Source organism: Eleutherodactylus coqui, chromosome 2 (genome assembly GCF_035609145.1).
Source record: "Eleutherodactylus coqui strain aEleCoq1 chromosome 2, aEleCoq1.hap1, whole genome shotgun sequence".
Taxonomy (NCBI): Eukaryota; Metazoa; Chordata; class Amphibia; order Anura; family Eleutherodactylidae; genus Eleutherodactylus; species Eleutherodactylus coqui.
In genome coordinates, this window is record NC_089838.1 from 330,078,561 (window position 1) to 330,090,861 (window position 12,301).

The window sequence follows — 12,301 nt, forward strand, 5'->3', positions numbered from 1 at the left end:
CGTCAAAGTCAAGATCTTCCTGGTACATGTTTGTGCTTGAATTGGACTACAAAAAAACTAAAAAAAAAAAAAAAAAACACCAAGTTAGTGGCACTTCCATAACAGTTATGGAAGCAGCAGCATTTTCTAATAACAATCTTTTAAAGGTCCATGGCAGGCATAATTTAGGTGAATTTTAGATTGATTACTGGGCGATTGTGGACAGATTGTTGATAGCTAGCATTATCCGCAGTCTGTAGGCAGATAGCATGCATATTGTATGTAGAATGCAGGTAAATAGTGTCGATTGAAGGCAGTGTTTGTGTGTAGATTGCATGCAGATGCTAGGTCTATTCCATGCAAATTTTCCGAAGATTGCATGATGATTGTATGAATGAATTGTGCGGAATGTATGCTGATTCAAAGCAGTTTGCAGTCACATGCACATTGCAGCACATGGCAGGCACATGGAAGCACATGGCAGGCACAAAAAAAAAATGCAGGCACATGGAAGCATACGGCAGGCACAAAAAAAAGCAGCAAATGGAAGCACACGGCAGGCACATGGAAGCACACGGCAGGCACATGGAAGCACACGGCAGGCACCAAAAAAAAAAAATACCCCTGGCAGGCACATGAAAGCACACGGCAGGCACAAAAAAAAAATACACTGCAGGCACATGAAAGCACACGGCAGGCACAAAAATAAAGAAAAAAAAAAAAAAGGCACAAAAAAAAGGAAAAAAAAAATACACGGCAGGCACATGAAAGCACACGGTAGGCACAAAAAAAAAAAAAAGCACATGGCAGGCGAATGGAAGCAGGCGGCATGCACAATAAACACTGCAGTCGCGATAGCAGCACACAGCAGGAAAAAAAACCGCAGCACATGGCAGGCACTATAAAAATGTCAGACACATTACTATACAGGGCATGCACAATACGTTTTTCATGCACAGACTCACTGCATAAGGCAATGATCCTGTGCTAATAAAAGAGTACCGCGGAAAGGTGCACTTACCTGCGCTTCTGTGTGGTCAAGAGATGGGAGAAACAGCTGTTTGCTGTTTTCTCCAGTAGACTCCACCTCCCGCTGTGACGCTTTCTGCCGACCAGCCAATGTGGCGGCTGGATCGGTGTTTCATTCATTTGCAAGTGCACGCCTCCACCGATGACGTCAGTCACCTGCTCACGTGACCGGCGTCTCGGGAGCGCGCATGAAGGCCTCCAGGAAGAGCGAGCGGTGCACCGTGGAACGCACCCAGGGACAACGCAGGCGCCATCTTAGATGGAGAAGTTTTAAAAGTTATTATTTCTGCGAAACTGTAAGTAGGATGCGGTTTATAACCGCTCAAAAGGGCTGCTTTATGACGGGGGGTGACAGGGGGAATGGGCTAATATAAAATTTTGAGGTTTTGCCTCGGGACAACCCCTTTAATTCAATTTAGAGGAGAAAAAGTAAAATTTCATATTTTTGCAAATCTGTCATTTTAAAGACATATTTTTTTCCTATAGTTTACATGAAATCAGGATTTACACCCCAAAATGGATACCCCTATTTCTCCCGTGTTCAGAAATATACCCATTGTGGCCTTATTGTTATATCTGAGTCCACAACGGGGCCCAAAATGAAAGGAGTAGTCAGTGTCTTTCAAAACAGAAATGTTGTCCTTTTAGGCCCCATAGCACACATGTAGAGTTCTTGAGCGCCCAAAACCATAGAAAACCCCCACAAATGACCCCATTTGGAAAACTAGACCTCTTAAGGAATTTATCTAGGGGTGCACTGCATATTTTGACCCCACAGTTTTTGAATGAATTCAAACCAAGCAAAAGGAAAACATTGTGATTTTCGTTTTTTCAGCAATTCTGTCATTTTAAAAACAGCTTTTTTTGTACAGCCCACATATGAATGAAGACTTGCACCCAAAAATGGATACCCCTGTTTGTCCCATGTTCAGAGACATACCCATTGTGGCCCTAATCTTATGTCTGGATACACAACGGAGCCCAAAATGAAAGGAGCGACCGGTGGCTTTCGGAACACAAATTTTGCTTGAAGTCCTTTTAGGCCCCATTTCCCACTTGTAGAGTTCTTGAGCGCCCAAAACCATAGAGAACCCCCACAAATGACCCCATTTTGAAAACTATATTGCTTAAAGAATTTATCTAGGGGTCTACTGTGTATTTTGACCCCACAGTTTTTGAATAAATTCAAGCAAAGCAAAAGGAAAAAATTTGGATTTTTGTTTTTTTGGCAATTCTGTCATTTTAAAACAGCTTTTTTTTGTACAGCAAACATATGAAGGAACACTTGCACCCCAAAATGGATACCCCTGTTTGTGCTGTTTTCAGAAATATACCCATTGTGGCCCTAATCTTATGTCCGCATGCACAAAAGGCCCAAAATGAAAGGAGTAGTCGGTGGCTTTCAGAATACAGATTTTGCTTGAAGTCCTTTTAGGCCCCATTGCCCACTTGTAGAGTTTTTGAGCGGCCAAAACCATAGAGAACCCCCACAAATGACCTCATTTTGAAAACTAGACCCCTTATCGATTTTATTTAGGGGTGTACTGTGTATTTTAACCCTACAATTTTTGAATAGATCTAAGCAAAGCAGTAGGAAAAAATTACGATTTTCATTTTTTGGGCTATTGTGTCAATTTAAAAACAGGTTTTTTTGTACAGCACACAAATAAATGAAGACTTTCACCCCAAAATGGATACCCCTGTTTGTCCCTTGTTCAGAAACATACCCATTGTGGCCCTAATAGACTTACAGGACCCATGGCTAGGCCTACAATGAAAGGAATACCCATTGGATTTCAGGGTACCACTGAATAAATTTCAGGCCCCATTGCCCACTTATAGAGCCATTGAGCGGCCAAAACTATAAAGAACCCCCTCAAATGACCCCATTTTGAAAAGTAGACCCCTTAGTGAATTTATCTAGGGGTGTACTGCGTATTTTGACCCCACAGTATTTGAATGAATCTAAGCAAAGCAGAAGGAAAAAGTTACCTTTTTCAATTTTTTGGGCAATTATTTCAATTTAAAAACAGTTTTTTTGTACAGGGTACATAGGAATGAAGACATTCACCCCCAAATGGATACCCCCATTTGTCCCGAGTTCAGAAACATACCCATTGTGGCCCTAATCTACTTACAGGATGCATGGCAAGGCCTATAATGGACGGAACACCCGTTGGATTTTAGGGCACAACTGAATAAATTCCAGGCCCCATTGCTTATTTGTACGCTCCCCCCCCCCCCCCACACACACACACATACACACACACACACACACACTCACTCACTCACTCACGGCCCTTTTTGGTGTTCGCAAATCTTAGATAAAAGTAATAATGTGAACTGTGTAGTATTTCCGAAGACAGGGGTAATTACAGAGGCTAGTTGGAATGGGCCCATGGGGCAATAAAACCGGTATCCCCCCTCCTCTCATGTATTTTGAGGGGCTTTTCTTGACCTCAGTGGCGGGTATGGGGTGTAAAAAGTGGCGTTCGTGAGTCTTCGTAAGCTTGATGAGGTGCGGCGGTCTCACACAGAAGGTGCTCAACAAGGTGCTCCTGCAACTGCAGGAAGGCGAGTGTTCCCGGGGTTTCTTGTAAATCACGTATTACAGGTAGCGGTCTGAATAATGGAGGCCCGCAGTGGATCCCAGCTGTGAGCCGGCTGTGACCCTGCATACGGCTGCGTAATGTACTGCGCATAACTGCCTACTCACACAGGCGGTCATGCGCAGTACACCTTTTTTGTTGTTTGCATTTTCCGCACCGTCGCTTAGCGATGACGCGGGTACTCGCAGCCCGTACACAACGTAGTTGCGTATGGGCTGCGGGTATATCCGCGACCATGGAGCACAATAGGCTCAATGTTGCGGATATCCGCGGTAAAATAGAACCTGCTGCATTCTCTTTTCTGCGAGTGGATTACACAATTCCAACCCGCTAATGTGAGCGGAATTGTGTAATCCAATGCGATTGATCTGTGTAATATCGCGGATCAGATGCATTCGGAATCCGTAATTCCCAGACGGTCATGTGAGACCGGCCTAAGGTAGATCGCTAGCTTTTTATCACGTGACTGGGGAACGCTCAACGAGGCCCCTACCCATCACTGCTCCAGACTCTCGGCGACTGTTGGTCGCTGGGAGCAAGGAGATTTTAAGTTTCCTGGGCTCCCCGACTCCTGCGCATGTGTCCGGCTTTTTGCCGGCAATCGCATGTGCAGAATTCTGGAAGGTCCACGGAGCAGGATTGCGTCGGGGTTCAAATACGGAGGCCTCCGGTAAAAAGTTTCATCTCCTCTCACCGATCGCATCAGTGAGGGGAGATGAAACTTCAAATTTTTTTTTTTACTTTTACGTGATCGCCATTATTGGATAATGGCGAACACGTGACCAGGAACCGCTCACCGCGGACCCCCATTAAATCTCCATGCTCTTGGCTATGTTTTGTAGCCAGGAGCAGGGAGAATTTAAATTATCTTGGCAATCCACAGCTTTTGCGCATGCGTCCGCCATTGTGGCGACGGGCGCGTACGCAGAAGCTGTGGTAAGGTCCGCGGATAAATCCGGGGGCCTTAGGTACGTACTTTTATCCCCCCTTACGGATATGATCCATGAGGGGAGATGAAACGTACGCTTTTTAAACGTTTTTTTAACTTTTTAAAACTTTTTTTTACTTTTTCCATTGGATGACAGTGATCATGTCCCCGGTATAATCTCTCTGCTCCTGGCTACACATGGCAGCCAGGAGCAGAAGGATTTTAAATTTCCCGGGGCTCAAGCCACTCTGTGCACGCGCCCGATGTCAATCATCGGGCGCGCATGCGCAGACGGGGATTCGGGACACCGCTGAGGACTGGGGGTGAGTATTTTCACCTCCCCTCATGGATCGGATCCATGAGGGGAGGTGAAACTGACTTTTTAAAAACTTTTTTTTAACTTTTTCGCGATCGCCGCTGACATCTCCTGCCTCCCGGCTACCTACAGGAGCCGGGAGCCAGGAGATTTTAACCCCCCCACCGCCGGGCCTTCTGCGCATGCGGCTGACGTAATGCCGCCTGGCGCGCATGAGCAGAAAACCGGCTTCGGGGCCCGAAGCAGCAGGAGAGCGAGGAGCAGCGTTCCGGACCCAGGTGAGTAATTTCAGCTGCTCCGATGATTCCGAACCATCAGGGCAGCTGAATCTTTAACTTTTTTTGTACTTTTGTTTCTTTTTTTGCGATCGGCGCTATCCAATGGATAGCGCCGATCGCAATGCCGGGGGGGGGTCCCCGCAGCCCGGGATGACAGTTCCTTGCTGTCGGCTACCTGAGGACACCGACAGCATGGAGCTGTCACGTTCACAGCCCTGGGGGCTTTATTCTCTGCAGGATACGTGTTTTTACGTCCTCAGAGAATAAAGCCCACTTCAGGAGGACGTAAAAAGGCTATGGCCCGGTCGTTAACGGGTTAAGTGACACATGCCAGATTTCCAAAATTTGGCTCCCGCACTAAGGCCCAAACAGGCTTCGTCACTAAGGGGTTAAACATACAGCCTGTCTAATAAAATAACATTGTTTACATTACAATAGACTGAGATTGACCACTGGTAAAAAGAAGGAGATGAAAAAAAACAAGACAGTAAATATAGAAGTAACAGAAAGGAAGATTAGGGATAAGACCTGGGGAAAACATTAGGGAATGAGGGGGGGGGGGCAGGGAGGGGGGAGGGAATATCTAGCAACAAGTATAATTGCTTGTTATCAAGATAGAAACAAGTAGAGTTAGGCAAATCTTTCTTAGATATAACTTGGTAATCTAGTATATTAGTTAGCTAGATTGTCCCTACTTCCCTGAAGCTGGATCCCAGGCACCCAAAAAGATGTGAATTCATCTCTTGTACTCGTTTCCCAGGCTCATACTTCTTCAAAACGGAATATTTGTACAACTCTTTCTTTCCATTGACATATTTGAAGAGGCTCCTTTTCCCTCCAGCAGAGAGGGACAAGAAGTTTAGCTTCTGTTATTAGAGTTGTTGGTAAACATTTGCTCAAGGGTTTAAATTGATTTGTGGGTTTCCAGATCAAAGTCTCCTCAGCTGTGAAAGAAAAGGAGGTGCAACAGATTGCCAATAGGGTCTAATTTTGGGACAGACGTGGAAAGACCAAAGAACAAAAAAAGGATCCAGCGCTCTAAAGTGAAGGAAACCTATTAGACTAAATCAATAGTAGGTTCCTTGGTTTACAAAGCAAAAGAAAAGACTTTTATTTTAAAATTACGTCCGACGCGTTTCGTCGCATAACAGCGACTTTTTCAAGTGACATCAATACAAACATTTCTTATCCTTATATAGCATACAAAGCATTTTACTCACATGTTGATTACTGCATGCTGCTTGTGCACTGACCCGGGACGCCGTGTTCTGACTTCCGGCGGGCGGGAGGGTGACACAAAGAGCTTCCGGTACTTACATTATGTTTCCGGGTTAATAGTCCGTAAAACACGACATACGCTTTACTCCTAAGCTGGCCCGAGGAGCCGTGCCTGACTTCCGGCGGGTCGGAGAGTTACATGGAGCACTTCCAGTACATGGATAGTACTTCCGGGTTAGCTATCCCCAACGTAAATGACGTGAGAGACTCAACAGGTCACATGATCCAACAACATCCCGACGTCAATACGCTGTGGAGGAAGGTCCTAGCCCTTGTATGGAGGTTGCGTTACCATAGCAATGGAACGCTAACCTCCAGAAGAAAGCAGTCCTATAAACTTATGGGGAAATGGTAAGATATTAGCAGAAACCAATAAATAAAAGTTCTAGTGATTCCTATCGTCATGACAGAGAATAATCTCTCCATGAAGACAGGAAGAATAAATATATATATATATATATATATATATATATATATATATATATATATATATATATATAAGCGCTGTCCCTTATTGTTCTTTTTCTAATTTTGGGACAGGTCCAACAGACATGTAAGAAAGTTCCTTTCCCTGTATCACATCTCCAACATGTGTCAGAGATCTCAGAGATCACTTTAGACATAGTTACTGGTGTCTTGTACCATCTGGTTAGGATTTTGTAGTTCTCTTGAATGCAAACACATCTAGAGAAACCACGTGAGTTTTTTAAAACCTTAGGAGTTTCATCTCTGCTCAGGTTAATTCTCAGCTCTTTCTCCCACTCCCTGAGAAACCAAGGCTTTTCAGATGAGGACTGTAAGAGAAGACCTTTATATATATATATATGTTTGACCATTTTCTTCAGGTGCGAGGGGAGGGAGAGGTAGGTCTGAAGCCAGAGGCGATCCCATAGTTTACTAGATCTCTGGAACCTCTTTAGAGAGTGATAGAGGCTTGCTCTGTTCAAGAAGTCTAGTGAGAGATGGGTGAACATGGTGTCTAGCTGAGCCTGGTTTACCTATTTAGGACCCTTAAGGATATCTTAGATCATAATGTCTTTACATTTGTCCATATCTCTTCTATGCTTAGTGGTCTGTTCATTAAGATAGCTGGTATCAGGGAGGCAGGGTTCATTGGAGGGAGTGACTTTTTTTCTGCTGTCTCCAATCGTATTGACCTAAGCACCTTAATTGTGCCTTTTGTGATAGGGATAAGTGATACATTTTTGCCTAAAGGAGGTCAGTCTGCCGTAAGTAAAATTTTACTATCTTTACCCAACATAATCTCAGTATCTATCAGAGAGATCCATCTGGCAATATGAATCGCTTTGTAATACACATGACGGTTCGGTAAGCCAGTTCCTCCTTGGGGGCTTTTTGAACTAGATAAGAAAACGCTAGACGTGGCTTACGCCTGTCCAAGACAAATCCTCTAAACAATCTGTGTATTTGAGAGAAAAAGAAGCCAGGCACTTCTATTGGAACTGTGTGGAGGGTGTAAATAATAAATGGCAGGATATAAGTGGATATTAGATTCTTCCTACCCAGCCATGAGATTAGTGGAAGGTTAAATTGTTTGAGCTGGTTCTTTAATTTATAATCAGTGGAATGTAATTAGCATCATACAGGTGGGTAGGGTTGGAAGTCTGGAATATTCCTAAGTATTTAATGGTTGAGGGAGGCCATCTGAAGGCGTATTGCTTTTTTAAACTAGAGGTGATGGGGGCTGCTGCAGAAATATCAAGTACTTCAGATTTGTCTAAATTGATTTTAAAGTTGGATAGCCTACCAAAGAGATCGAAGATCCCATGAGCGCTGGGAAAGCCTTTTTTGGGTTGGTGGTGAGAACAAGGAGATCATCAGCAGAAGCTGCTGCAGTATGTGTAGTATCACCTATATCTAAACCCTCTATAACTGGGTTCTGTTTAATCCCTTTGAGCAGTGTCTCATCACTAAAATAAATATTGTGGGGGAGGATGGGCAGCCTTGTCTAGTACCGTTCCTTATGACGAAGGGTTTTGACAGCGTGCCATTGACCTGTATTCTAGCTGAGGGATCTGAGTGTAGTGAAAGAATGGCTCTAATAAAATGGGTCGGGAAGTTGAATTTCACCAGGGTATGTTCCATAAAATCCCAATTAACCCTGTCAAAAGCTTTCTCTGCATCTGTGGATATGAATACCAGTGGCAATTTATTTGTTTTGGCTAAGTGCACAGAGTGGATTACTCGCATTGTGTTGAATTTCCCTTCCCTACCTGGTACAAAACTTACTTGGCCTGGATTTACTAGTTTGAGGAGCAAATGAGCCATCCGTTGGGCAAGCAACTTATCCCAGAGTTTAGGGTCTGTGTTTAGTAACGAGATAGGGCGGTAATTACTACATAATTCAGGGTCTTTACTCTCTGTGGGAATGAGTGTAATATAAGCTTCCAGGGACTGTTTGGGCAAAGCTGAACCAGAGAGAAGAGAATTGCAGAATTTAGTGAGGTATGAGATAAGGATATTCGAGAACTTTTTATAATAGAGGATTGGGAGTCCATCTGGGCTCGGGCTCCTCCCATTGGGAATGGAGGTAAGAACGTCAGTCACCTCATCCGCAGTAACTGGCTGTAGAATTGAAGGGGTGTCCTGTTTGGACAGGCCCGGGAGTCTGAGAGCGTCTAGATAAGCAAGGGAGGCACAAGGGCCTCTTATAGATTGTACAACGCAGTGTAGTACTTTTCAAACTCTTTGGTCACGTCCTCAGTAGATGTCACTACAGTGCCCGTGGGGGCCTTGATCTGTGAAATAAAAGTTTTTTCTTTTTGTCTTTTAATAAGCCTCGTCATTGTTTTTGAGCCCCTATCACCATGTAAATACATTTTGTATTTGGGTGTCAACGGGGTCTTTGCGGATTTTATGTTTAGGACATTTTTAAGTTTATCTCTCAGATGCTTTAATTCCTTATGTGTGTCTTTGCTAAGGTAATTTTTATGCAAGGCTTCTGTATTGGAAATTTGAGCAAGGAGGGAGCCAATTTCTTCATCTCTTTGTCGCTTGGATCTAGTACCCAAGGATATTAGTTCTCCCCTGATAAAGGCTTTATGGGCTTCCCACAAAATTGAGATGGGCATCTTATGAGAATCATTAATCTTGAAGAATTCTTCTAACTTCTCTGACAGAAGTGTGCAATTCAGACGCAAAGGAGAGTCTGTGCTGTTTATTCTGGTAATTTACAAAGCCCCAGGAGCTTCCTTTCTCATGTGCTTTAGGATCACAATGGGCCTCCAGGTTCTTGTTTGTCTGCTGACTACTGAGGCTGTACTTCCTGAGGGTATTATCAAGACTTCAGTCACCTGCTTTTGGGACTATCTGCACCTCAGTTTTTGTCTGGACACAGGGAGCCTAAGACTAATGGCCGCCACGTCAGACACCCACCTCTTTATGTCTGCTGGCCATTGGGAGCCCTAGAGACTCATCTCACACCTTCTACAGCTCTCCTAGGGACTGGTATAGGGACCCAGTCAAGCTCTTTCACCTGCTGCTGCCCACGGCTTTGTCGGGGTCAGCAACCGCTTCTTCTCCTGCTGGAGAGAGGTCCAGCATAGCTACCGCTCACCTCCCAAGGACAGGCCACTACTCCCGAGGATGCACAGGTCACTGCAATCCACTGCCTCCTCCTCACCTCCGCCGGTCACCGGACTACGGTAAGCTGCCTCCACACTACTAGGGTTCTGCCTGGGGTCGTTAGGAGCTGCTATAGGACAGATGCAAGTTCTCTGCTTGTAAAATTTGCCAGTTTTCCAGTCTTTGTGGGTGCTGGTCTGTCACTGGTCCTGCGGGGGGTGGGGGTGGGGTGCTGTCACATTGGGGGGTGGGGTTTGGGGGATCCGCTGTCATGTAAAAATGCTGGGGAGGGGTTGGGTGGGGTTTCTGTCACATAAACTTGTCCTTGTGGGGTGCTGTCACATAGACCTGTTGCTGTGGGGGTTTGCTGGTGTTCTGTCACATAGACTTGTTGCGGGGGGGGGGTGTGTGCTGTCACATAGGGGGAGGTGTGTGTGCTTGTCTGTTGGTGACCACTATGGGGGGGACCACTGTGGGTGGGGGGGCACTATGTGTGGGCACTTTGTGGGGGGCACTGTGGAGGGGCGCAGTGTTGGTATCACTGTGGGGGGGCATGTTTTTTGTTACTTTCACTTTTAATTACTTTCAATGGCAGAGGATCACGAACCTCTGCCATTGAAAGTAATGCTAGAGATTGCGATCTCTTGCTACAGCTGTGACAGCAGTAGCAGGAGATTGCACTGCTCTTCCATTGCTTTGAATGGGGCCGGGCGGATGCTGGCTCCATTGAAAGCAGTGGAGACTCGCACGGAGGGAAAGAGCTATATCAGGCTGTCACTCAGTTATGTGACCGGCGTCATCGGGAGCGTGCACGCTGAGGAGAGAGACAGCAGTGCACCATGGGAACTAGCCAGCGGCGCCATCTTTGAAATTTTTTTCAGGTCAGCTTTATAAGGGGAAGAAAAGGAATAAAAAGGTGAGCAGAATATGGATTTTTATGTGTAAAGCTGTAGTGTGTGATGCTTTTACTCTAGAGGGCATTAATAGGAAAACGATTCCCTTTGGGAGGCAGGACAACCCCTTTAATGTTACCTTATGAGCTTTGACTATTTACTGTTGGATGTACAAGGGACAAGTACGCTATTCTACAGAACAGAGCTAGAAATCGTGGTATTCAATGACAGATGTGAGAGGTTTTAGTGCATACCTGATCCAGTACTTATGCAATTGATTCTTGGCTCCGTTATTACACAGATTATGTTTATGTTTTGTTAAAAAGAAAAAATATGGTTTAGGTGAAGTCCACCTCAGATACGACTGAATGGTTGTGTCATGCTTCATCATCTATCCCAGCATGCGGCATACATAAATCCATCGCTCTCAGACACAGGGTTAGAATAGAGGCCTTAGGGACGAGTTGGGACCACCCTACCATGGTGCACCCAGAAGACTATGGATGGCTCCTAGGAACCTCCATCTAACTGGTTAGGTAAGGCAACACATTCCCTAGTGGGTAGCTCAAGTTTTTGGGATGAGGGAAGCGGTCATGTCAGTGAGGGGGAGGGGCTGTATAGCAAGATGAAGCAGCCGTAAAAGTGGGGACTGTTAGTGAAATGAATGTGACTCCATGTTCTATCTTATGCCTATCCATTTCACATGCCTCTTTTCAATATGTTCATTTCTCCTCTTTCTTGAGGATTTAAGGATATTAAATAGTTACTCAAAAAGCCTTGAGTGAATAACCGAGGCCAGAGCTGCAGGAGATAGCTATGTAGCATTTAGACTGTGTGGGGAGAGGGGTGGGGGAATCTGCAGAGGGCGGCATGGGATAGTGATAGTGCCATATCTGGGCCGTAGTTTGTGAACCTGCTTGTTGGCTGTTTCTATCGGCGTATTTGTGAATGCAGCTGAAACTGAACCTGTCAGTGCTTTTAACCGTACTAGACAGACTACAGGGGCAGACCACTGAATATATGTCTGGAACTGTCCCATTTCTAAGCAAACCTGCAAAAAACATTTTTTAAACCTTCCCAAGTTGCATGCATTTACCTGTGGTTTGCTCCAGTGGGCGGGCCCAGACCATCTCTAATGGCTGCAGGTCTTAGTATACATTTACCTTCCCCAGCTGCTGCTGTCATGTCATTCTGAGTGCGCTTTTAACAGAATAGGGAGTCAATAGTCGATTGCTGCCTGGGATCTCTGATCAGCTTTGCACCTGGGCAAAGCTTGTGTGCACTGCGCTTATTTCTGCAGAAAGCAGACAGCTCTGTTCTCAAGGTAGTGGCCAGGCTTGGTATTGCAGGCATTAAAGAGAATCAGTACTTTGTCTGCAATACCAAGCCTGGCCAATGCAGTGGTT